This window comes from Ovis aries, chromosome 1 (assembly GCF_016772045.2).
Source record: "Ovis aries strain OAR_USU_Benz2616 breed Rambouillet chromosome 1, ARS-UI_Ramb_v3.0, whole genome shotgun sequence".
NCBI classification, from domain to species: domain Eukaryota; kingdom Metazoa; phylum Chordata; class Mammalia; order Artiodactyla; family Bovidae; genus Ovis; species Ovis aries.
This window is the reverse complement of record NC_056054.1, coordinates 145,095,492-145,123,328: the sequence shown is the minus strand read 5'-3', so window position 1 is coordinate 145,123,328 and position 27,837 is coordinate 145,095,492. Positions and strand designations below refer to the sequence as shown.

The 27,837-nt window shown below is 37.4% G+C and overlaps 2 pseudogenes; one reads left to right on the top strand and one right to left on the bottom strand.

The window, feature by feature from the left end:
• The first annotated feature begins 228 nt into the window (after positions 1–228).
• Positions 229–14,093, top strand: LOC101123264 (large ribosomal subunit protein uL29-like; annotated as a pseudogene).
• A 9,577-nt stretch (positions 14,094–23,670) lies between these two features.
• On the bottom strand, positions 23,671–23,789 carry LOC114111351 (5S ribosomal RNA; annotated as a pseudogene).
• Positions 23,790–27,837: the final 4,048 nt, after the last annotated feature.

Below are 27,837 nucleotides of genomic sequence, written 5' to 3'. Positions count from 1 at the left end.
CAAGTCTGACACGTTTAAAGAACAGCAAATGGGGTGAGGTAAAGAAAGTGAGAGGAAGATGAATAAGAGATGATATCAGAAAGCCAAGGAGAATGGAAAGACAACACTTACTGAGGGTTTCAGCTTTTACTCTGAGTGAAATCTGAAGTCCCTGCAGCGTTTGGAAGAGTGCCTCATCTCTTTAGTTATGTGTTTTGGAGTTATCTATTTTAAAGGACCCTGGGGGCAATGGTGGAAGTGTGGAAAATCACTGGGAAGCTACGGTAAGGACTGAGGAGAGAGATGACTGTGGCTTAGACCACATTAATAGTGGTGGATGTTATGAGAAGCGATTGCATTCTGGATATATGCTGAAGAGAGTGTCAAAAGCATTTGCTGACAGAACAGGTTATTGTTCATAAAAGGAACAGAGAAGGACTCCAAGGTTTCTGGCCTGAGAACTTGGAAGAATGGAGTTCCTCCTTACTAAGATGGGGACAAGGCAGAGATCAGTAGCTCGGTTTTGAATATTTTATGTTTGAGATGACCATGGGACATCCATGTCAGATACTGAACCACTGTTAACAATTCAGAGGTGTAACTGAGAAAGAAATCTGACTTCTTAGGCATAAATCATCAGAATATTGAATGGATGTAAGGCAAGTAGTCCAGATGAATTCCCTAAGGAGGTGAGAGATTGAAAGATAGGAGGCCCAAGGACTCCCCTGGGACACTATTAGAAGTTGGAAGGGAGACTAGCAAAAGAGACTGAGAGAGAGTGGCTGATCGAGAGGAAGAAAACCAGAAGAGGTGCCTGGGAAGTCTAGTGAAGAAAGTCTGATTTGGTTGTTGAGACCCCTGAGAAAATGAAAAGGATAAATTCAGACAACAGGTTGCTGCTCAGTCGCTAAGTCAGGTCCAACTCTTTGCGACTCCAGGGACTGTAGCTTGCCATGCTCCTCTGTCCTCCACTATTCCCCAGAGTTTGCTAAAGATCCACAGAGGGGCAATTGAATGACTCATCAGGAGTAACAACCTCAAATAATCATTAAGGGCAACTCAACTCAAAGAAACACTCTTGTAATCTCTTCCCTAGCTCATTTCACTTAAAACCAAAGGAGATGAATCGTTTTTCAAATATTTAAAGCCCAGCAGCATATAAAGGAAAAAGTAATTCTTTTTATACTAAAAAACCAAAATTATTCTAATAAAATTTATTGTTACCCAGCCTCCAATTAGATTAGACATTTGCTGAACTTAAGAAATTACTGAGAATGCAGTAGTATTGATGGGAGCATTTCTGGACTCTGGGTTGGTGTTTCTAATTTTTGAAGAATTTTTCTAACATCATGCAGAACAGCACTTAATAGATAAGTCAAGTATTAGTCATTTCATTCAAGTGAATATGACTTTAATATAGTCACAGGACTAGCAGTATCAAATACATCTCCATAATGTTGACAGATTATTCCTGCTCCCCCAAAGAAACAACCTTTAGCCCCCAAAATTTTCCAAATAAATTCTTCCAAATTTCTAAGAACATTTTAAGATAATCCCTATAGAATACAAATTATGCTAAATTATACTTAGTTTTCTTCTGATTTTCCTAACAACATTCAATGAACACATTTGTACATAAATCATTGACATCTCTGATTATTTTCTAATAGTAATTCCTAGAATTAGAGTTATAAACAAAGTCTTAAATATTTTTTAAAGTTTCTTTGCATATTGCCAAGTTGCTGTGTGGGAGGGAAATACCATTTTATATAAACAGTGCCTAAGAATGCTTTTATTCATCAAAGGCTTTTTAACTTTGCCAATAAACAAAGAGTACAGCTTATTTTTTAAAATAAACATTTCCCCTAAAGTATATAGAAATATGAAAACAGATCTATTAAAAATTACAGCAATTCTCTCTGGGTTAAGAAATTGCATGAATTTTTATTTTCCTTTTGCTTTTGAATCTTCTGAGGAAACAAACTCATTATATACTTCAACCTCTCCCTACACAACCACTACATGTCTCCCACCACCACCCCCGTATGGTTTTTCAAGTTAATTTTGCCATTTATGTTATTGAATGACCATACACTTACTACCTTGAGGTAGTTTGTGTATCATCGAATTTTGTCTTTTATCATTTGTATGTCCATTATCATCAAATTCTCTTATTTTCCACTTCACACTGTCTGGTTTCCTTTCAAAGATTCTCTCCCATCTAAGCCTTGAGTCCCTTTCTAACACAGTGATTCTCTTTATTTTAATTTTGGACTATTAAATAAAATCTTAACTAGTCTTTATGACTGATCTTTTTCTTGCATAATCTATTACTATGTTGGACTAGTTTCCCAAACAATGCTTTGATCACCTCATTAAAACTCTTAAAAACCCATAATAAGTCACTATTACTGAATTCCTACTCAGGCTTAAACTGGCTTTTTACCTAGACAGACAAAAAAAACAAAAACAAAACAAGACTTGCTTTTTTGCAGTTATTTTTCCTAACAGAAGCCTATTTGTGGTCTTATGAAATCACATAATCAGTAATTAATGTATTACCATTAAATATTTGCCTATTTATTTAAGATTTTTTCATATTTATACTCTATCTGCCCATATAAAATAAAATGCTAAAAGCAGCATTTTTATATTTTCATAGAACCTAAGTCTTTACCATAAACATAATGCAAATAATCATTAGTTTAGTAAAGTATCATTTTATTTGAAGACAGATAATTTTGTTACAGAAGTTAAAAATGTTTTTTTTTTTTTCATTTTATTGTATTAAAGTTAACATATAACATTAGTCCAAGGTGCACAATACAATATTTCATATACATATATATAAAGAAGTGATTACCATAATAAGTTTAATTAACACAATCACCTCATATAGTTTCTTTTTTTTCTTGCGATGAGAAGTTTTATAAGAGATTTTCTATTGTTACATTTCCAGAAGCTGAAAGTATAAGATAATTGTTAAGAACATGAAAAGTTGTAGTGCCATGCAAAGGTATCTGTCTACTTCAAAAATCCACCTCTAAAAGTCAAGTTCCACATTTTTGCCTCTGTGCATCAGTTCTTACTGAATTTGACCCAGATTGACATAGATATTTTGTCTCTCAAATTTATCTCATTGAATTTTGTTGACCTTTTGTAAGATTTTCTTAATACCAGCTCCTAATCATATTTCTTTACTTTGCTTCTACTTTACGAACAATACCTCTAGTTCTTCCCCCTCCTTTAAGCCAATCTGCTGTCTTTGGGCTTTTTCTTTACTTTCTCAACACATAACAAAAACTGAGCATTTGTATAAAATGTCTAAATTTCCACATCATTTACATTTCTAAAGTCACACTTTTATACATTACCTATTTACAACCCAATCTCTTTTCGCATGTCAATTTCAGAAAGTTAGACTTCATTTGTTGTGTGTACCTTACTCTTCTATTTCAAGAAGGTAAACATAATTGATCAAGTTGCAATATGTGTTTATGTATGTTTTTTAAAAAATTATATATAATGCGCTGGTTTGTTTACTTAGCAGAAGATATTGGGCTTACTGGAAAAGTAAATGTGCAGATACTAATAATAAGAAAAAAAATTTCCTATCCAATCAGTTCAGTTCAGTTCAGTCGCTCAGTCGTGTCCGACTCTCTGCGACCCCATGAATCGCAGCACGCCAGGCCTCCCTGTCCATCACCAACTCCTGGAGTTCACTCAGACTCACGTTCATCGAGTCCGTGATGCCATCCAGCCATCTCATCCTCTGTTGTCCCCTTCTCCTCCTGCCCCCAATCCCTCCCAGCATCAAAGTCTTTTCCAATGAGTCAACTCTTCACATGAGGTGGCCAAAGTACTGGAGTTTCAGCTTTAGCATCATTCCTTCCAAGGAAATCCCAGGGCTGATCTCCTTCAGAATGGACTGGTTGGATCTCCTTGCAGTCCAAGGGACTCTCAAGAGTCTTCTCCAACACCACAGTTCAAAAGTATCAATTCTTCGGTGCTCAGCCTTCTTCACAGTCCAATTCTCACATCCATACATGACCACAGGAAAAACCATAGCCTTGACTAGACGGACCTTAGTTGGCAAAGTAATGTCTCTGCTTTTGAATATACTATCTAGGTTGGTCATAACTTTTCTTCCAATAGCAAGGCATATTTTCCCTGTGATAGGCAGAATAACTGCCCCCTGAAGATGTCCATGCCCAAGTCCCCAGAACTTGTGAATGTGTTAGTTTACGTGGCAAAGGAGAATTAAGGTTGCCGAAGAAATTGAGGTTGCCAGTCAGCTGATTTTTCAATAGGAAGATTATCCTAGATAATCCAGGTGGGCCCAATGCAATCTCAATGGTATTTGTAAGAGGAAGGAAAGCAGAAGTGAGAGTGGGAGATGTTAACAGTGGTAGAATGGTCAGAGAGATGCAACGCTAATTGCATTGAAGACAAAGAGGACCATAAGCCGAGGAACGTGCGTGACCTCTGAAAACTACAAAAGGCAAGAGCACATCTTCCACTGGAGCCTCTAAAAAGAAATGGTGCCCTGTTAACACCTTGAATTTAGCTCATGAACCTTGTGTCAGACTTCTGACCAATAGAACTAAAATATATAAAATTTGTGGAGTTTTTAAAGTTACTAGGTTTATGATAAATTTTTATAGCCACAATAAAAAACTAATATATAACATCCTTCCAATTCCTGTCCAAAGTATTTTGACATATTAGACAATCTTTCCAAAATTCTTAGCAAATGTCTAAAGGAAACTTCTCTGCTCCCAATTACTCAGTTGGACATGAATTTATTCAGAAAAGTTTTTGGGCTAAAGGTTTTTTCTTTGGGGGAGCAGGGATAATCTATCAACATTACGGAGATGTATTTGATACTTCTAGTCCTGTGAATATATTAAAGTCATATTCACTTGAATGAAATGACTAATACTTGACTTATCTATTAAGTGCTGTTCTGCATGATGTTAGAAAAATTCTTCAAAAATTAGAAACACCAACCCAGAGTCCAGAAATGCTCCCATCAATACTACTGCATTCTCAGTAATTTCTTAAGTTCAGCAAATGTCTAATCTAATTGGAGGCTGGGTAACAATAAATTTTATTAGAATAATTTTGGTTTTTTAGTATAAAAAGAATTACTTTTTCCTTTATATGCTGCTGGGCTTTAAATATTTGAAAAATGATTTATCTCCTTTGGTTTTAAGTGAAATGAGCTAGGGAAGAGATTACAAGAGTGTTTCTTTGAGTTGAGTTGCCCTTAATGATTATTTGAGGTAGTTACTCCTGATGAGTTATTCAGTTGGCCCTCTGTGGATCTTTAGCTCAATTCACACTGTTGATAATTTCAAACTAACCAAATTTGCTGTATTATCAATTGTTGAATTTAGTCCTGTCTCTAAAGAAACTACCCAGATTCTCTCTTTGCTTACTACCATGTGTTGACAATCCATCATTAAGACTAGGATGTACACATCCACTTCAGTGAAGTGAATTATAAAACAAAACAGTGAAGCTATTAGTGACAGTATACTTCCATAAATACTTCAAATGCATTATCCTGATGACTTTTCTGAAGGAAAATCGAGCAAATGTATAAATCCCCAAAAGACCCAGAGAGATGTGTAGATGACTAGGGTGCCTTGTTTTCAGTGGAAAGTTTCTAAGAAGACATTTCCATAATTAGCTTCTGGAATCGGTTCTCTCTGATTCTTCATACGCTGCCAAAATGTTATTATCTTTTTATGCTAATGTCTCTGTTTAAGCATCTCCATGCTGAACAAGAAACTAAAATTTTAATGTAACTAGAGGAAATTCAAAACAGGAGTCCAAGAAATAGAGACAAATTGGACTATGAACTTCATATAGTTTAGACAGTCATACTTCTGTGAGACAGCAACTTTAGGACTCTGGAAAGAGGAAAATAATTTGAATCAAATTGAAAAAGCATGAAATTCTCAGATATGAGTTAAAATTAATGTCACCAGATTTAATTGGGATAGAAATAAAGATACTGTCCCACAACCAGTTGGTAGCATGGCTATTTTTATAACAATCACAACAGAAGGAGGCGTGCACAACCATTTAAGATAGACACGCTGCTGTCTGTCTTAGGGGCCTCCACTGGCCCATCTCTGAAGGAAAGTTTGATCTTTTCTTTATCCAGAGGAATATAGGCTTTCTGTAATCTGTTTTATCCCTATGAATCTAGTGAACATAGTTGTTGTTGTTGTTTAGTTGCTAGCTCGTGTCTGATTCTTTTGCGACCTCATGGACTATAGCCCACCAAGCTCCTCTGTCCATGGGATTTCCGAGACCATCAATAATACTACAGTGAGTTGCCGTTTCCTTATCCAGGGGATCTTTCTGACCCAGGGATCAAACCCTGGTCTCCTGCATTGCAGATGGATTCTTTACTGCTGAGCCACCAGGAAAGCCCAAACATAGTTGTTACTCATTCAATATTTTTTGAATAAATGAACAAATTTACAGATGGTCCTCAACATGTGATGGCTTAACTTAAAATTTTTTGACTTTACCATGGTGCAAAAGTAATATGCATACAGTAAAAACTATACTTTAAATTTTGGTCTTTTCCTTGGCTGGTGATTTGCGAAACGATTCTTTCTTGTGATGCAGGCCAGTGACAGGGAGGTGCAATTACCAATTTACCCTTGATCAACAGGTTAAACAGTTCACACACTTAAAGCCATTCTGTACCCATAGAGCCATTCTATTTTTCACTTTCAGTATGATATTCAATAAATTACATGGGATATTAAACACTTTATTAAAGTATAGACTTTGTGTTAGATGGTTTTGCTCAACTTAGCTTAATGTAAGTATTCTGAGCACATTTAAGGTAGGCTAGACTAATATACCCCTGAGATTTCTTTGGAAGGAATGATGCTAAAGCTGAAACTCCAGTACTTTGGCCACCTCATGCGAAGAGTTGACTCATTGGAAAAGACTCTGATGCTGGGAGGGATTGGGGGCAGGAGGAGAAGGGGACGACAGAGGATGAGATGGCTGGATGGCATCACTGACTCAATGGACGTGAGTCTGAGTGAACTCCAGGAGTTGGTGATGGACAGGAAGGCCTAGTATGCTACGATTCATGGGTCACAAAGAGTCGGACACAACTGAGCGACTGAACTGAACTGAACTGAGACTAACATACATTGCTTGGTAGTTTAGGTGTATTAAATCCATTTTCCACTTAAGTTATTTTCAACAAAAGTTGTTTACCAGATGAAACTCCATCATAACTCAACGAAGATCCATACTATAATCTGGTGATACATGTTTCAGTCAAGAGAACTTTGAAATTTCAGTTAGTTCTCTTTCCTAGGTGACTCTATTTCATAGGATTTGACTTGTTCTGGCTCATGTGGCACTCAAGTATCCCTTGTTAATCTGCCTTCCCTTTGCTGCATCATAGGCTTAAGAGCACATCTGAATGCGAGGAGGGTATTATGAATATGAAAACCATATTCTACTGTTTTCAGTGAATTATAGTTACTTTTGGGTATCTCTTTGTGGCTCAGTGATAAAAAAAATCCACCTGCAGTGCAGGGGCCACAAGAGAGGTGCTTTTGATCCTTGGGTTGAGAAGATCCCCTGGAGGAGGGCATGGCAACCCACTCCAGTATACTTGCCTGGAGAATCCCATGGACAGAGGAGCCTGGTGGGCTACAGTCCATAGGATTGCAAAGAGTTGGACATGACAGAGTCACTGAGCATGCATGCTTGATATTGAAGATATTTAATATTCTGATATTTTAGCAGGATTGTATTTAATAAATATTTATATTTTTACTCAAATTCAAATGTAAAATTTGAAGAAATCCTGTCCAAAGCTACAACATCCATGATAGGCTCTTTATAGGCAAATATATACATACATACACATATATATATATATATATATGTATATATATATATATATATATGTATATAAAGTAACTCACGGACAAATCAGAACCTGTAAGGCCGTCATAGTCATTTTTATACTTATCCACCAGTGTTTACTGAAGTTTGGAAGAGGAGAAGTGAGCCAGACTTTTTTTTAAAGTGTGAGTCACTACATTTTGCATTTTACATGTATAAACTCATTTCATTAATTTAATACTTCATGTTCTTGTTCAGTCACTAAGTCGTGTCTGACTCTTTGCAACCGCATGGACTACAGCATGCCAGGGTTCCTCGTCTTTCATTATCTCCCAGAGTTTGTTCAAATTCATGTCCATTGAGTAGACGATGCCATCCAATGCTTCTAGGTATGATTTATTCCCGGGCTTCCCAGATGGTACAGTGTTAAAGAATCAGATGCAGGAGATGTGGGTTCAATCCCTGGGTCAGGGAGACCCTTTGGATGAAGAAATGACAACCCTCTCCAGTATTCTTGCCTGGAAAATTCCAAGGACATAGGAGCTTGGCAAGCTACAGACTATGGGGTAACAAAGAGTCGAACACAACTGAGCACACACAAATGAATGAGTTATTCATTTTACAGGTGAAGAAATGACAGTGACTATCATAGGAGACACAACTGTCAGGTGGCTGAATTGGGATCTCCATTTATGGCACTTTAAATCCAAAATCCTTGAATGTAAGTACAGTGATGCTTCAGTGATTCACTGAGTTTGTACAAAAGGTAGGTCCATATGCTCTGAGAAAATACTAAAATGAATTACATGTGTATTCTGTATTAGGTAGTTTTAGTTTGCAAAAATGAAAATATAGGTACATAAAAAACTACAATACATACAACCTCAAACTCCAATACTTTGGCCACCTGATGTGAAGAATTGACTCATTGGAAAAGACTCTGGGAACGATGCTGGGAAAGATTGAAGGCGGGAGGGGAAGGGTACAACAGAGGATGAGATAGTTGGATGGCATCACTGACTCAATGGACATGAGTTTCAGCAAGCGTTGGGAGTTGATGATGGGCAGGGAAGGCTGGCAAACTGCAGTCCATGGGGTAACAAAGAGTCAGACATGCCTGAGCAACTGAACTGAACTGAAACAACTACAATACATAATAGAATGTTAAGGGACAGAAATAGATATGTCAATTGTAGTTTATATGATAAAATATTGTTTAGGTGAAATTATAACTTGAAGGTCTGCATACCTTTGTTCACATTCTTACATGTTTTATCCATTAGATGTAGAGAAAGAAGATGGAATCTAAGTGACAGTAATAAATGGCTTTCCAAAGCCAAATACAATCATGACATAATATTCTAATTATTTCATTTTTGGTTTCTGAACAGTGTGTTAAGAAGGTCATACAAACTCCTGTTCACATTTTTTTTTGTTGTTTTGTTTTTTTTCATGTAGTTGTGTTTCTTTTCTCATCTTTTACACTTGAACTTGGAGAAGCACAGGAGGAAGGGTCAGGCTGCCAGAAGTCCCTTCAGTGTGTTTTAGAAGCACAACTGCTTAGTCTCAAGCTGTTGGCACAGTCGTAGACAGGACACAATGCTTCTGCAATTAATCTTTCAGATATACCAATGAGACTTTGCAGAACAGCAAGATTTCCACTAGTTACTTGCTCTTTTCACTCATTCCTGGCCAGTCAGCTGGGCAAATAAGCCATAAGAACTTGGACTGAAAGCCAAAAAGGGGCTAGAGCTATTAGCATTTACCTCTTCTCAGTACAATCATTTCCTCCAGGTAACTGAGTTTGGACAGATCCAATTCGATGAAATAAGGTCTATATATTATTACTTATGATAATATATATATGTATTATTCACACTACTATACTCATATGTCATTTTGGGTGTACTGTATTTCTAGTTATTCTATACGTCTGTTTAAATGCATGTATACCATCCTAAAGGAGACCAGTCCTGGGTGTTCATTGGAAGGACTGATGCTGAGGCTGAAACTCCAGTACTTTGGCCACCTCATACGGAGAGCTGACTCATTGGAAAAGACCCTGATGCTGGGAGGGGTTGGGGGCAGGAGGAGAAGGGGACGACAGAGGATGAGATGGCTGGATGGCATCACCAACTTGATGCACGTGAGTTTGGGTGAACTCCGGGTGTTGGTGATGGACAGGGAGGCCTGGCGTGCTGTGATTCATGGGGTTGCAAAGACTCGGACATGACTGAGCGACTGAACTGAGCTGAACTGATACCTTTCTAAAGCAAACCATTGCAAAATTTAAACAAAGAGATTGACTTTCCAAAGTAGATCATTAGGAAGGAACATTATCATCTATTTTTAGAAAGGACAATAATGGTGTTCAGAAGCTAAATGGCAAGGAGCCATTCCCTCTGGGCCTCCAGCAATTATTCATATTTTTGCTAGCTCTGAGGGAGTTCAGCTTTGTCTTTTCTATCATATAAGCCTTTTTATACCTGGATGAAGATATAAATTCTTGGGGCACCAGTAAGAATGGAGCCTGTATACTCTGACCTTTACTTGCCAGAAGCAAGTGTGCAACAGCCAGAAAAAGAAATAAATGTAAACATTTCCACTGTTGCTGCATTCTTCAGTAAACAAAGCTTTATTTTATTGAGTTATCTTTATAGGGCTTAAAAATGTATTCCTGATCATGAGAAGATTGAGAACATGGTGCTTTTGCACTCTGTCAGGAAAGTTGGAAAGCCTAGACTCAGTGACTAAATGAAACAGTAGTATCTCAATGTCAAGCATTGTACAAATGCTCTGTGTAGAGCAGGGAGGTGTTTACAGTGAGTCTTGGGGCTCTGGAAGGCTCCTGGCTCGAAAGCCTGTCCATTGAGAAGAGGGGCATGGAAAAAGTAATGAGAAATGAACCCAACCTTCTGCCCCTCAAGCTCAGTGTGATGTTGAGACAAATGGTACCTCCTGTTCCCAATAGGCGGGGGTGGATAAAATAGGTCTTCACTTCTCATTGCAAAGGAGATGGGAGGTCTTCCTGACCTACTATTTTCCTTCCTGAAATATGGCAATTCCTTTCATAAAATTGTACATCCTTCTCACTCGTCTCATGCTTCAAGAACAAAGGTGGGAGTTTCTTTCTGTTGAATGCTTTGGACTGGGTCTCAGCTTTACTACTTTTGCCCAGATGGTGCCTAAAGCTATGATTAGTATTTCCTCTGTGTTCTTAAAGCATTGAGTCAGAAGAGTGGATTTTGAACTAAGTGCAGGACTATGTCTTATTCTACTTCATACTTCCCAGTTTCTACCACAGTACCTTGCACATTTTACTTTTGTAGTAAATAATTTTGTTTCTGATTCCATTTTACATGTGTTTATATCTGGAGAAGGAAATGGCAGCCCACTTCAGTATTCTTGCCTGGAGAATCCCAGGGACAAGGGAGCCTGGTGGGCTGCCGTCTATGGGGTTGCACAGAGTCGGACACGACTGAAGTGACTTAGCAGCATAGCTATTCATAGAAAAGTATTTTGGACTTTGTAGGAAGTATTCTGCTTTGTAGGAAACCATGATATTTTATGAGTCTTCTACTGTATACATAGTCAACATCTCAACACATTTTAAGACACAAACTTTGGATAATTACTGCAGCTCTTATAGTTCCAGAAAGTCAGATGTGATTCTGGCTTCTTTCAGAACCACAGAAGCAACATGAGAGTCTTGTGATTGAGTTGTTATTGTTCACTGAAGTATCTTAAGTGCCAAGAATAGTTCTTGGAATATAAAAAGTATTCAATGCTTTTAAAATTATCATTATGAATATTTGCAGTTGTACATAGCAAAACTTGGGTACAATGGATATTTCTCATTTACTTTTTTTCCATTTACTTTTTATAATTAAACAATTCACAGGAGAAATTCTTGATGGGTCAAATACATATCCAACTGTACTACAACCTAAGTCATAGAACGTAGAAGACGTATAGTCAAGTGATGACATCAATCAATTTATTATGGATCAATTTTCAGCCAAGCACCCCCCTAAACCTATCTAATGTTTTGGCAAGATACTTGAAAGGACTCACTAAAAATTTATTAGTGTAGCTTGAAATAGTTTTTTTTTTTTAAATTCTCTGACTTAACAAAGAGAATACTGTTTGCCCTGTGAATATATAGATTTTATAGTTTAACGTAGTAATAGTTATGCTTGCCAAGAATCACAGTTTTAAATGAGCCTTTATTAAAACCATTGCTGTGTTTAAGCTTTCATTTTATGTACTGCATTTTTATTTAAAACTTATTCGATTTAAATTTGTCTAACTTTTATAATCAAAGCTTAACTTGAGTACTGCTTTGGAAATATATTTTGTATCACTTCACACCTTCTTTGCAATGAATCTAGTAGTTTCAGTTAATTGATACTGATTTTGAACATAGCAATATGCAAACTTTACAAACAGAATTCACATTAGTATTAAATATCATAATTCTTTCATATATAATGTATGTAAGTCAAGATAGAGCTTTGAAAGACTAAGCATTTCAGACACTGATTCAAACTTCAAAATTACTAGCTTAGTGCAGTAGCCACAGAACCAAATGGACAATTTTGTAACTTACTATATGTTATGAATTTAAGGATTGCTTAAGGTTTATAGAAAGAACCGAACAGTAAAATTTTAAACTGAGAGCAGGAAAGGTGAACTTTAAACTCCAATTCTGTGCACAAGAGAAGCTAGTTATTTATATGGGCCAAAAATATAAAAAGGGCTAACCCTATATTTCCTTTCTAGATGAAATCTGTTATACATGATGCCAGCATATTTATTAGTAATATTATTTAAACTAGCTCCTTTTGAGAATGTCAAAAGTGATGACATCATTCTGTTTGTGAATAAGTTAGACGAAGTGAGTTTTGGTTCCTTTAAGTGTCATTTTCTAACAAACATGTTATTTCTTTTCTTTTAAACTTTGTTGAAGTATAACTGATAAAACATCACACACATTTAATGTTTACACCATGAAATGTTTTCCACATCCATATACCTGTGATATCATTACAATCAAGCTATTAAACATACCCATTATCTCCAAAAATGTCCTTATGTTTTTGGGTGTGTGTGTGTGTGTTTAGGTCTTGTGGTAAGGACACAATATGAGATCTAGCTTCTTAATATATTTTAAAGTGCACAACACCATATTGTTAACTACAGGTACCATGTTTTATAGCCAAGATTTGGAAATAACCCTTATATCCATCAACATATGAGTGGATAAATAAAATGTGGTACAGATATAGATATTATAGCCTTGAAAAGAAAATTCTTCCATTTGCAACAACCTGGATGAAATAAGGATATTATGCTAAGTGAAGTAGGTCAGTCACAGAAGGATGAAAACTGCATATGTGTGCACCTGCTTTGTCACTCAGTCATGTCCCACTCTGCATCCCCGTGGACTGTAGCCCACCGGGCTTCTCTGTCCAAGGGATTATCCCTGCAACAATACTGGTGTGGGTTGCCATTTCCTGCTCCAGGGGATCATCTTGATCCAGGGATCGAACCTGCATCTCCTGCGTCTCTTGAATTGGCAGGTGGATTCTTTACCACTGGCACCCCTTGGGAAGCTCATGGAATAATTCATGATTCCTAGACACCATATTAAAAAGTAGAGGAGTGTGGAAAAATAGGCCGCCATCTGCATGCTGTGGGGCTCAGGGGCCGGGATGGAGGGCGTGTGGCGAGACCTGAGAATCCATCTGTCAGCCTGACCCGTGGGATGCGTTGTGAAGTGGCCTAGTGCCACCTCAGTTTTCTCCCAACCTCAGGCCCAGGCCCCGAGAGGCCAAGATTAAGGCTCAAGACCTTCGCGGCAAGAAGGAGCTGCTGAAACAGCTGGAAGACCTAAAGGTGGAGCTGTCCCAGCTGCGCGTGGCTAAAGTGACAGGCGGCGCGGCTTCCAAACTCTCCAAGATCCGAGTGGTTTGTAAATCCATTGCCCGCGTACTGACCGTCATTAACCAGACTCAGAAAGAGAACCTCAGGAAATTCTATCAGGGCAAGAAGTACAAGCCCCTGGATCTGCGGCCCAGGAAAACAGGTGCCATGTGCTGATGGCTCAACAAGCATGAAGAGAACCTGAAGACCAAGAAGCAGCAGCGGAAGGAGCGGCTGTACCCACTCCAGAAGTACGCTGTTAAGGCTTGAGCATCCAGCTGTCAATAAAACAGACAGACCACTGGGGAAATAAATAAATAAATAAATAATAAAAAGCAGAGACATTACTTTGCTGACAAAGGTCCGTCTAGTCAAGGCTATGGTTTCTCCAGTAGTCATGTATGGATGTGAGAGTTGGACTGCAAAGAAAGCTGAGCACAGAAGAATTGATGCTTTTGAACTGAGGTGTTGGAGAAGACTCTTGAAAGTCCCTTGGACTGCAAAGAGATCAAACCAGTCAATCCTAAAGGAAATCAGTCCTGAATATTCATTGAAAGTACTAATGCTGAAGCTGAAACTCCAATATTTTGGCCACCTGATGCGAAGAGCTGACACTTTGGAAAAGACCTTGATGCTGGGAAAGATTGAAGGTGAGAGGAGAAGGGGATGACAAAGGATGAGATGGTTGGATGTCATCACTGACTCAATGGACATGAGTTGGGAGTTGGTGATGGACAGAGAGGTCTGGCGTGCTGCAGTCCATGGAGTTGCAAAGAGTCAGACAAGACTGAGTGACTGAACTGAACTGAACTGAACTAACATTTAGAAAAGATAACTGCTCAGGCAGTAAACTTTGTCAGTACATTATAACAAAATAAATGCATATATTTGACGTTTCAATAAGGCATATCATGGAATTATTGGAACTTTTAGAGTTCAGGTTCTGTTTTTGAAAGCTGCTACAACATTGCAAAGTAAGTAGCCATAGGCTAAAAATATAAATTAAATGTAAAGATAGTTGATCTGTGCAAACTGGATTACAATATGCAATTTTTGGTGAATCAGTTGTTAAGAATAAAGACAATTAATATTTTTCCTTGTAGTTAAATATATAGTGACAGAATGCATAAGCAAGTGCTTTAAATTATTTACAAATCTTAAAGTCATGTTTGGTTTTTTGCCATATAAGCTAAAGGAAATTTCAGAGAAAACGTAAAAAAGCTATTATATAAATTTACTTTTAAAATTAAATTCAGGTGGATATGAAATTGATGTGTATAAAAAGATAAATCTTTTTAGGAACAGTTTTCCTTGAGAATCAACAGCTCCATATGAACTAAAACTTGGAAATAATTTATAAAAAATATGTTCCAATATTGTCCATCTATAAAATATTCTTAATAGCTTTAGCTGTGTCATCATAATGACACTTCTAACTTTAAAAATATCCAAATTGTTTGTTGTGAAACATCTGCCTAGCATAAATGACATCATTTGTAATTATGTTGATTGAAAATGAAATTGTTAAAAATATAAATTTTGATGACTTAGTAAATAAATTTATAGAAAATGAGCCAGGAATATCTTATAATGAATTACTATCATATTAATTAGTGGTTACTGTATTTTATAAAATTGTGATACCAAAATGTTATTTTTTACTATTTGTAAGCTCAAACTACTGCACAATTGCAATCGTCTCACATGCTAGTAAAGTAATGCTCAAAATTCTCCAAGCCAGGCTTCAGCAATACGTGAACCGTGAACTCCCTGATGTTCAAGCTGGTTTTAGAAAAGGCAGAGGAACCAGAGATCAAATTGCCAACATCCGCTGGATCATGCAAAAAGCAAGAGAGTTCCAGAAAACATCTATTTCTGCTTTAGTGACTATGCCAAAGCCTTTGATTGTGTGGGTCACAATACACTGTGGAAAATTCTATAAGAGATGGGAATACCAGACCACCTAACCTGCCTCTTGAGAAATCTGTATGCAGGTAGGAAGCAACAGTTAGAACCGGACATGAAACAACAGACTCATTCCAAATGGGAAAAGGAGTACGTCAAGGCTGTATATTGTCACCCTGCTTATTTAATTTCTATGCAGAGTACATCATGAGAAATGCTGGGCTGGAAGAAACACAAGCTGGAATCAAGATTGCCGGGAGAAATATCAGTAACCTCAGATATGCAGATGACACCACCCTTATGGCAGAAAGTGAAGAGGAGCTAAAAAGCCTCTGGATGAAAGTAAAAGAGGAGAGCGAAAAAGTTGGCTTAAAGCTCAACATTCAGAAAACGAAGATCATGGCATCCGGTCCCATCACTTCATGGGAAATAGATGGGGAAACAGTGGAAACAGTGTCAGACTTTATTTTGGGGGGCTCCAAAATCACTGCAGATGGTGATTGCAGCCATGAAATTAAAAGACGCTTACTCCTTGGAAGAAAAGTTATGACCAACCTAGATAGTATATTCAAAAGCAGAGACATTACTTTGCCAACAAAGGTCCGCCTAGTCAAGGCTATCGTTTTTCCTGTGGTCATGTATGGATGTGAGAGTTGGACTGTGAAGAAAGCTGAGTGCCAAAGAATTGATGCTTTTGAACTGTGGTGTTGGAGAAGACTCTTGAGAGTCCCTTGGACTGCAAGGAGATCCAACCAGTCCATGCTAAAGGAGATCAGCCCTGGGATTTCTTTGGAAGGAATGATGCTTAAGCTGAAGCTCCAGTATTTTGGCCACCTCATGAGAAGAGTTGACTCATCGGAAAAGACTCTGATGCTGGAAGGGATTGGGGGCAGCAGGAGAAGGGGACGACAGAGGATGAGATGGCTGGATGGCATCACTGACTCGATGGACGTGAGTCTGAGTGAACTCCGGGAGTTGGTGAACTCAGGGAGGCCTGGCCTGCTGTGATTCGTGGGGTCGCGAAGAGTCGGACACGATTGATCGACTGAACTGAACTGAACTGAAGTTAATACTCATGTGTTCTTCCATTGTGTTTTATAAGTAATAAAATATTTTAAAAGAAAGAGCTTCATATCTTAGTACTTTTAACTGTTACTTTTCCCCCCTGTTTTTTGAACAAGGGTCTCCACATTCTCATTTTTCAATGGGATCTACACATTTTGTAAACATCCTTAATTACAGTCTTGTATGGCCAATTTTCTTAAAATGAACAGTTGAGAAGTTTTCATTTCTGGTTATCTTAATATTTAGAAAAGATAACATAGTAATATCTTCTTACTGTGATCTTTTTTCTCCTCTCCTTTTTTTCCAGTGCTTTGGTTTTCACTGATAATACCACTTTCTTTGTACCTGGTTAGGTTTTCTAAAACAATAAGGGACTATATTTTCTCTTGAGTAAGACTCTGAGTTTAAGATCTAAATCATGGTTTTCTAGGTCATAAGTTACTTTCCACTTACATGACTATCAAGAACCAGATTTTAAAAGAAAATGTTTTCTACAATGAGAAGATCCGACCAGCTATCACGCACCATATTTGACACAGCTGGTGAATGAGCAAAAGACACAAATTGTTACAGAATCCCAAAACAAACTGCACTCTTGTTTCAGCACCACCTGGGGCCTCTTAATGTATGAAGAAGGAAAAGGAAATATGCAAATGTTGATGTTCATTTACATAGAGCTGATTCCACTGAATAGTTTTCCTGGGTTTACTAATGTTTTCATGATTTCTTCAGCGTATACTTATCAATCATTTTTCTTGTCAGTAAGAACCTCATTTCTTTTTGTATCCATGTTAAGTGTTGCCTGAAGGTACTGCAATTTCTGAATCCTCTCAAGGTAAGAATTTCCTTGGAAAAGTCTATAATTCTTGACAGAAATGAAATCGCCATTACTGAAAAAGCAAATAGCAATGATGCGAGTGCATAATAAGCAACAGACTACCAGACTTCATTCTTTACTTTAATGGGACTCTTGATTACCATACGTAGAACATAAAAATGAAGCAAAAGCATTATAGCACTAATGCAAAGCTGCAGTTTTCTTCCCTCTGGGTATGGATACCATTCTGTCCGTGGATCCCAGTGTCCCTTAGTTGATCATTACCAATAAGTGCCTTAAAGAGACACTAAAATTAAAGGTCCCTTGTCAAGTTAAAGCATATCTGCCTTTCTAGTCAATACGCTGTCTTCAGGAGAGGGTGACCCAACAAATAGCTAGAAAATTAAGCCAATATCTATCCGTTCCTCAAGTGGATCAAAACGTTCATTATTATGCTACTGCTGCTAAGTCACTTCAGTCATGTCCGACTCTGTGCAACCCCATAGACGGCAGCACACCAGGCTCCGCCATTCCTGGGATTCTCCAGGCAGGAACACTGGAGTGGGTTGCCATTTCCTTCTCCAATGTATGAAAGTGAAAAGTGAAAGTGAAGTCGCTCAGTCGTGTTCGACTCTTCACAACCCCATGGACTGCAGCCTACCAGGCTCCTTCGTCCATGGGATTTTTCCAGGCAAGAGTACTGGAGTGGGGTGCCAACCTCTCCTAACTGAAAAAAAAGTATCTAGTGGATCATAATAACGAGAGGCACGACCTCTTGGTCTCACTATCCTGTGTGAATTCAAAGAATTCCTTAGGATTGTTTATCCATTTTCTTGTTGAACTGTCTTCAGAAAAAGATGCTATGGTGTTAGATTACTTGTTCTTTTATATTTCAAATGTCTGCATAAAAGGGTTTCCCAGGTGGCACAGTGGTAAAGAATCCACCTGCCAATGCAGGAGAGACAGGAGATGCAGCTTCGATTCCTAGGTCAGGAAGGTCCCCTGGAGTAGGATATGGCAACCCACTCCAGTATTCTTGCCTGGAACAGAGGAGCCTGGTGGGTGATTGTCCATGGGGTTGCAGAGTCAGATGCTACTGAACATGCATGCATGTCCACATAAAAATCTATTTCGCATGTATTTTTAAGTATAATCAGGTTCACAAAACAATATTTAATATACAAAAATGCATCTGACTATAAAATCCTTTATTTCCACTTTCTAACAATTTAATTTTCTTTTTTTCAGGCTTCATTAACCACAGTTAAGATTGCTGCAAGAGCATGTCTCATTAAATTTTTTGCACTTATCTGTGTAATTCATATCAACAGGTCAAGTGAAAGATGGGCATATTAAAACTGCCTTGTCTTTATTCAAAAGAACTACCAGTAACTGTAACAATCTACAACTTATTCTAAACCTGTTATGGAGTGAAAGTTTATGTTCCCCTAAAAGTCATATTCTGAAATCTTAACCCTCATTGTGATAGTATCAGGAGGTATTGGCAAGTAATTAGGTCATAAGGGTGGAGTTCTCATGAAAGAGATTAGTGCCCTTATAAAAAGAGACATGATAGAGTGTGCTTCCTCTCTCTGTTCCCCACCATTTGTGGATACAATGGAGAAGATAGCTGTATGCAAAGTAGGAAGACAACAGACTGGCTGGTGCTTTGATCTTGGACATCCAACCTCCATAACAGTGAGAAATACATGCTTGTTTTTTAAGCTATTCAATCTATGGCATTTTTATTATAGTAGCCCAGATGGACAAAGACAATACTCTTACTTTAAGTAGGAAAGGACAAGGAAGTTATGAACTGTCTCAGTAAAGTGATTCTCTTCATTCTTTAAGCCCTTACCATTAACAGTACCAAGACTGGAATAATTTCAGATTCTGTCCTTAAGTTTTCTTAATGGGTTTCTCAGTACGTAGAAGACACGTCATTCACATATTTAAAACATGTATTTAAGATTATTTGCTAGACAAGACTAAGCCCTGGGGATAAAATGGTGTATCCCTGCTGTCCTGGTACCCTTAGTCAGGTGTGTGAGACCAAGAATAAATGGATAAAAATAAAGCTATAAACCGATGATGAATAGTATGAAAGAATAAGAGAATTACATAAGAGAATTTCAAATAGGTATCTTAAAAGAGGCGAGGGAAATATTGTCTGAAAAATTATATTGAATTTTAGAGAGACTAAGATTCTGTCCTTATTTATAGTTACCTCAAGTTTGGGGCTTTCCCAGTGGCTCAGCAGTAAAGAATCCACCTGCAATGCAGCAGACACAGGAGACGTAGATTTGATCCCTGTGTTGGGAAGATCTCCTAGAGAAGGAAATGGCTACCCACTCCAGTGTTCTTGCCTGGAGAATCCCACGGACAGAGGAAACTGGCAGGCTACTCTAGTCCATGGGGTCACAAAGAATCAGGCATGACTGAAGCAACATAGCATGCAATCACAAGTTTGGCAATAGTCAACCCCACTGGACCCAAGAAAGCCCTTTCTTCATTGAGAATGTGACACTGTTCCTGCCTCCCTCTTAAGACAACTCCTCTGATTTTTCATCTGTTGAAATCCTTACTCTTTGCTTTCTCTTCTTCCAACATGTGCACCTATCTGCTTGCTCTATAATCAAACTGAGAAAACTGACTTTAATAAGAATGCAACATTATCTTTTTCTTTTTGATCTTGATATAGTCAGTATAATAGCATCATATTGAGATGTATAGCAAAAAGTCCTGTACATTTGTATAAATGTGTTTCAACATCCCCCTCAGCCTTATCCAACCAACTCTAAAAGAGAAAGATACAAGACTGACCTAATGTTTAGTAAAAAAATATATTCTAAGTAACGCAGATTTTCTTGGCACCAAGAACTAAAGAATTATTTTCCTTGTGGTTCTTCAGAAAAGCGAGCACTCATGACGTTGTCATAGAATAGGTCACAGTTTTTCATGATGTTAAGACAAATAAGATAATGTGTTCAGTTCAGTTCAGTTCAGTTCAGTTGCTCAGTCATGTTTGACTCTTTGCGACCCCAGGGACTGCAGCATGCCTGGCTACTGAATGCCAATATGCTAAACAGAGACTAAGTTTTCCTTTTCCTCTGCTACTCTCTCTTATGCATATTTGAGTAGGAAATTTCTGAGTTTATGTTCCATCCTTGCGTTTTATTTCTAAAAAGTTAGTCAACGTGGAAGGATTTTACTCTTGGTGGTAAATTTCTGAGGATGTGACGAGACGTGAAAATCACTCAGTTGTGTCCAACTCTTTGCAACCCCATGGACTATACAGTCCATGGAATTCTCCAGGCCAGAATACTGGAGTGGGTAGCCTTTCCCTTCTCCAGGGAATTTTCCCAACCCAGGGATTGAACCCAGGTCTCCCACATTGCAGGCAGATTCTTTAATACTGATGATCTTGGAACTGGCGGTGAGGTGTTAACCTATGTGTCATACTCCATGCAACTGAGGATACATCTTAGCAATTCTCATGAATATACAAATTTAAGAAGTTCCCATGAATACACATACTCCCAACACAAAATGCTTTGGTAAAAGTTTTCCCTTCCAAACCATTATTTTCATTCACAAAATTATATCAGAAACCCTATTGGATTTCAACCCATGGTGGCTCAGATGGCAAAGCGTCTGTCTACAATGCAGAAGACCCAGGTTCGATCCTTGGGTTGGGAAGATCCCCTGGAGAAGGAAATGGCAATCCACTCCAGTACTATTGCCTGGAAAATCCCATGGTCAGAGGAGCCTGGTAGGCTACAGTCCATGGGGTCGAAAAGAGTTGGACATGACTGAGTGACTTCACTTTCACTTTCAGAGCACTATTCATCAGTGAGAAAGTTTAGAACAGTCCAGCAGTGGCCCAATAAATAAGCGGCTGAATTGATGTAACTATCACAGTATTTATGGGCAGAATAAAATCGATCTGTTAAAGATACATGGTGTATTCATTTATTTATTCACCAGATTTGATCTAGCCAAAAAAAATCTTATCAAAGATTTTATCTTTGTAATAAAAAATGACTATATGGTATTCAATCACGGATACCTTGAATTTATTGGAATACTGATAATACATAGAAATAATGATTAAAGAAGTATTCATACACAAAATAGACACACATAGTGCAGGCGGAAACATGGCCCTAACTGATGCTAAATAACAGACCCAAATAACTTGTTACTCACATAAACATATGCCCTTAGAATTTCTTGGTACTTTCATGAGGGGGAGAGCCTGACTCCCTCCATAATGATGATGTTTCACACAGGTAAAACAACCAGAGAAATGTTTCTTTAAGGCCTCTCCCACTGCATGAAATACTCATTCATCCATCAGCTCAGGCAGTTTCATGGGGAGAGGCCCACTCTGAAAGAGGGTCAAGGTTTCAGATTATAAAGTTGGAAGGTTCATCATGCCTTGCCTTTTCCTTTGTCCTCCCATCCTATTAATTCAAAATTTTTCACAAAGAGTGGCAGTAATTAGAACTGCTTTGGACTACCACCAAGATTCTCTATCAGATTTCTTTCCTGTTTATGTTTGAGTTACTCAGAAGTTATCTGTGTGCCCTTTGGACATGTAGGACCTATTTTTTAAAACTCCCTCTGCACAAAGAATGTAATCTCAGCTTTCTGGGCTCTGGATTATATCATTGTATTTCTCTATTTCAACTGAGAAATCTCAGAGTAAAAAGTGAAAGTAGTAATTCATCATCATAATTCCCTCTTCCCAATTAAAAAAAAATCTTTGTTTAAAAGGCTTCATTGCCTAAGGTTGAATATATACTGCCTAATTGGCCTCAGTTCATCAAAATGAAGCTTTATCTCTAAATTATCCTCTTATGAAATGATTATGGGGTTGTTTCTGATGTGATAATTTTCACTCACTTCTTTTTGAAGTTGCATTTGGGTCATTAATAGGAGAGAATCATTAATTGGAAAATAAAGTAATCAGCTGTTATTGATTGAGAATTATAAGAACATCTAGGAAGTTAATTGGCTGCTGATTATTGTGTATGGATACAGTGGACAGGTTTATAAATTATTTTATCTATGAAATGGAATTTTTGCTTTCTAAACAACTTATGATCCTTTCTAAATATTCGTGGACAATTTATGTTGCCCTGTGATTTTTTTGTTATTTCAAGAAAATTATGAGAAAGAGAATCATTACTTCAGAAAAGAAATAAATACAGTTTTCTTATCTTTTGTTTCTTATTTCTGAAGATAAGCCTTATTGTATTACTAGGACTAAGAGCTTTCAGTTGTGATTTTGGGATGGAGCTTTTATATTATGTTGTTGTTGTTCAGTCACTAAACTGTCTGACTCTTTGTCACCCCATGGACTGCAGTACGCCAGGACTCCCTCTCCTTCACTTTCTCCAGGAGTTTGCTCAAACTCATTTCCATGATACTATCCAACCATCTCATCCTTTGTGGCCCTCTTTTCCTTCTGCCCTCAAGCTTTGCCAGCATCAGGGTCTTTTTCAATGAGTCAGGAGCTCTCTAATAATTTCAGAAATTTGGGCATCATCTAACAGGTATTTCTCAACACAGAGAAGGCACATGCAGAGAAGTAATTCAAAGCTCATGACTCAGTCAGTATAAGAAATTTGTCTTATGTCTAATGTTTAACATCTTATCTAATGTACTCACAGAATTGGTTTTTGGCTTTATAATCTTGACATTTCAGGGCAAATTTTACCTGTGCTTGAGGTCTTTTTAGATTAATTAGAGCTTTTAGGTTCTTTTTTTTTTTTTTTTTTTTACCTTTTTTTGAAGACTTACAGGAGATTTTCATATGTCCATTGTATACATTGTTGGTCAAGATATTTCCTATTAAAATAATTCATAAATGACTTTTCACACATGCTGTCACTTCGGTCGCATCCAACTCTGCGCTGCCCTATGGACTGTAGCCCGTTTCAGGCTCCTCTCTCTGATGGGATTCTCTAGGCAAGAATACTGGAGTGGGTTACCATTTCCTCCTCCAAGGGATCTTCCCAGCCTAGGGATCGAATCTACTTCTCTAATGTTTTAGGCAGATTGTTTACGTGGGAAGCCCAAAGCACCTGGTGTTTCCAGACAGTCTCCCATCCAAGTACTAACCAGGCCCAAACCTGCTTAACTTCCTAGGTCAGACAAGATTGGGTGCATTCAGTGTGGTATGGCCATAGACACATGACTTTGGAGTGCTAAAAACAATAACAACAAAAAATTATTTCAAATTTGGAAACAATAATAGCACATATTTTGAGGATGCAGGAGAACTGCAATTTTTAACTAAAAAACATTTGTAGTTATAGGAAATGCAGACAAACTTCACTAAGTTTTAATTTTGTGGATTTACTTTACAAACTGGGAAATTTGAAAGTAGCCCTTTCTATTAAACAGTAGATTCCCTAATATATTCTATTCTTGTAAGCTTCATCCCCTCCCCTCCACTTAATCATTATTAGATTCCCATGCCTCAATTCCAACCTATTTCCTGTTCCTTGAATAAGTTAAACTCAATTTTCTTGTGTTTTTTTTTTTTTTTGGTTTAAATCCACTGCTGCACTTTTCTTCATGACTTTAAGAGAGTAAAATAGTTATTCAGGAAAAGTTTTTCCATTGCCTTGCAGACACAAAGTGGCAATATGTTTTACACAGACTAAAATACATCTTTATAAGATAGAAAGAAAAGATTACATCAGATCAATAAGATGTGTGTCAGGGACAAATATCACATTACTTGTTGACAGTCATTTCCATTTCTTCTGAAAAGATCTTGTTGTATGGCACAACTCTGTTTTTGATCTTGAAAATGAAATCAGCAGCAAGTCCTATATTTTTTTAACATATCTTAAAATAAGTTTATGCTTAGTATTTCTAACTAATCTCTACCTATTGTGTATCTCAGAAGATGCATTATATAGCCTTTCCAAATGATCACCACATATATATTATTAAAATCATGTAGTTTTCTCAGAATCATTTAGAGGACAATTTTGTGGAGAGTGTTTAAGAAGAATAGTTAGAGCACTATGAAACAATGAAAATATAACTGTTCCCCCAACGATCTTTTTGTCCCTTAAGAGGAAATACCATGAAAAAACTTTTAATAATCAATGTTCTGTGATGTATATTCATTCATTATAAACATTAAATAATGTGTATGGTCACAATGTATATGATTTCTAAAAGCTTCCATTTTCATAGCCATTCAAGCCAAATTTTCCCTGCTTTCTCATTTCGTAAATGTATAAAGAAAAAAAATACCTACATAGCTTCATGTTTATCAAAATTCAAAGGACTCATCTGCAAGGTGTTGAGATTGTAAGTTTCTTTATACTTAATAGTTTTGTAGCAGCTGAGTTAATAAATACCACAGATTTTTAGAGCAGTGTCCCAACTAGACTAGATGATCAGACACTTTAAATAGGGCCATGAAGTAACACTACTTTTAGAAAATTGATGAGCATACAAGATGAGAAAAGTTTATAACAACCACTCTGACATACCCTTATGTACATGTTACTACTAATGATAGTCATTTTGTACCACTGTTCAATAAACAATTTCATATCGATTTTAGGACTTCAAAAACAGTAGGAAGAAAAGAAGCTTGGAGAAGTTAAGAAACTTGCTTAACTTAGCACAACCTTTGAGAGGAAAGCTGAGACCACTGCCCATTTCCTGATTTCAAGTCCAAGTTTCCTTTCCTCACAGCATTCTGTTTCCCAAGTATATTGTATGACCAAAAGAGGAATATGTGAAAACCAGACTTTTTTCCTTCACTTTTTACTCCTACAATCTTGGAAAGACAAAATGAGTTTTTACGTGAGGTGCAATTTGCCTTAAATTTTGAGTTTAATAATCTAGAATTATTAATAATTCTAGAATTTTGAATAATGAAACTCAAATATTGAAAGGATCCCAAAAGATGCTAGGTTAAAATGTCAATGTAGAAAAGAATCCATTAATGATCACTGAATAGAGAAGGGTGTTGCAGTGAGACCAAATTTAGCTGAAGTCAAATCTCAGTGATCTTTATACCTTCATTTTCATTGTCCCAGAATATTACTGTCACTCTGCATGTGAATTAATAAATGAAAATCTTGCTGGATTCATTTCCATCTGTTTAGATAAGACTATTCAAAGACAATATTGCAACAGTTTAGGAGTAAAGTAACCCATTATGTTTCCAAATTCAAAATTTTAAAAATCAAACTAGAAAAAAAATGTTGACGATGAATAAGACTGCACAGAATTTTAGCTTTATCAAACTGAAGGAATAAATTAATTATCTTGATAGTATGTCCCAAGTCATTCATTGAAACATTGGCTGATTTGGAAGATATGCCTTCATGCATGCTAAGTTGCTTCAGTAACGTCCTACTCTTTGTGACCCTATGGACTGTAGACCTCCAGGCTCCTCTGTCCGTGGATTCTCTATCAAGAATACTGGAGTGGGTTGCCATGCCTTCCTCCAGGGGATCTTCCTGACCCAGGGATCGAACCTACTTCTCCTGCGGCTCCTGCATTGCAGGCAGATTCTTTACCCCTGAGCCACCAGGGAAGCCCCTTTGGAAGCTATAATTCCTCGCAACTTTTCAAGGAAAATGGTTTCTCCTAAGCGCTTATATATGAAACAGGAAGAATAGAGTAACTAACTCTCCTAAGGAGAAACTTTAATTATACTTTTCACTTGTGTTTATGCTTTATCTAGTCTTCTTTTCCTCAAGTAACCTTTCACCTCTACCAGTGACTTCTCTGTGCCTCTTGAGTAGCAGCTGCTCATAAAAGGATTACCTAAGTAAATTGCTTAATGCACGGTTTTAGGTGTAAGTACCACAAGAAGAAAGACAGGGTGAAGGATGTTGACAAATCTGACAAGGCTGTAGGAGTGAGAATCATTCTATTCTGGCATTTAATCAAACCAATCATCTGCCTTTTTCCTAAATGGTGGTGTCAGATCAGTGACTGATACATCTGTACCTATGCTGAGAATGCTTCTTTGTAGGTGAACTACATTAGGTTTAACAACACTAGAATACCAGAATATCTGGACTGCCAAGTTGGAGCTTCAGATTAAAATTTCAATGCTGATTTTTCACATGAATATTCAACTATGTCTAAAGGACAGAAAGGAATTAATGTTACAAAGATATGCAAATATATATAATATTTATATTGTTGTTATTCAGTCACTAAGTCATATCTGACTCTTTGTGACCCCATGACTTCAGTATGCCAGGTTTCCCTGTCCTTCACACTCTCCCAGAGTTTGCTCCAACAGTAGTCCATTGATTGGTGAGGCCATCTAGTCGTCTCATTCTGTTGCCCCCTTCTCCTCTTGCCCTCAATACGTGAAAAAAAGTTAAGTGAACATCATTCAGTCATGTCCGACTCTTCACAACCCCATGGACTCCAGTCCATGCGATTCTCCAGGCCAGATTTCTGGAATGGGTAGCCTTTCCCTTCTCCAGGGGATCATCCCAACCCAGGGGTTGAACCCAGGTCTCCCACATGACAGATGGATGCTTTACCAGCTGAGCCACAAGGGAAGCTCAGGAATACTGGAGTGGGTAGCCTATCCCTTCTGCAGTGGATCTTCCTGACCTAGGGATCAAACCAGGGTCTCCTGCATTGCAGGTGGATTCTCTACCAACTGAATTATCAGGAAGGCCCCCTCATGTCCTCAATAAATAAATAAATAAATAAATAAATATATATATATATATATACATATATATATAAGTTTTCAGGGCTGACAATTTATCTGTGGCTTTTGACTTATTTGAAATACAGTATAAAACAGAAAGTCCATGGTACCAACATCTGTGAGGGTCATTTCCTTTAGCCATTCAATTATTGACTATATTCCCTACTACGCTGCAAGATTTTGCCCCACATGCTACATTCAGTACCTAATAGACTCCTTGGCACATAGTAGGCCCTTGGAATATTATTACATTATTAAATTGATCTTTGAGAAGTCAATCATTTTTATTTTATCCTATTGTTTATTAGTGGTGGAAGAATGCATCTCTTATCCATGTTAACTGGGTTAAACATTCTTTCTGTTGGTTAAAAACTGAGAGATTGAAAAGAGAGAGTAGGAACAAAGGTTGAGTAAAGTTTAAAAGTACAGAAATTCAAATTCACTTTATAGTAACAGTCAAAAACACTTGCTCTACTGAGGGAAATTATCATCCTCATATAGGAAAGGCATAAAATTAACT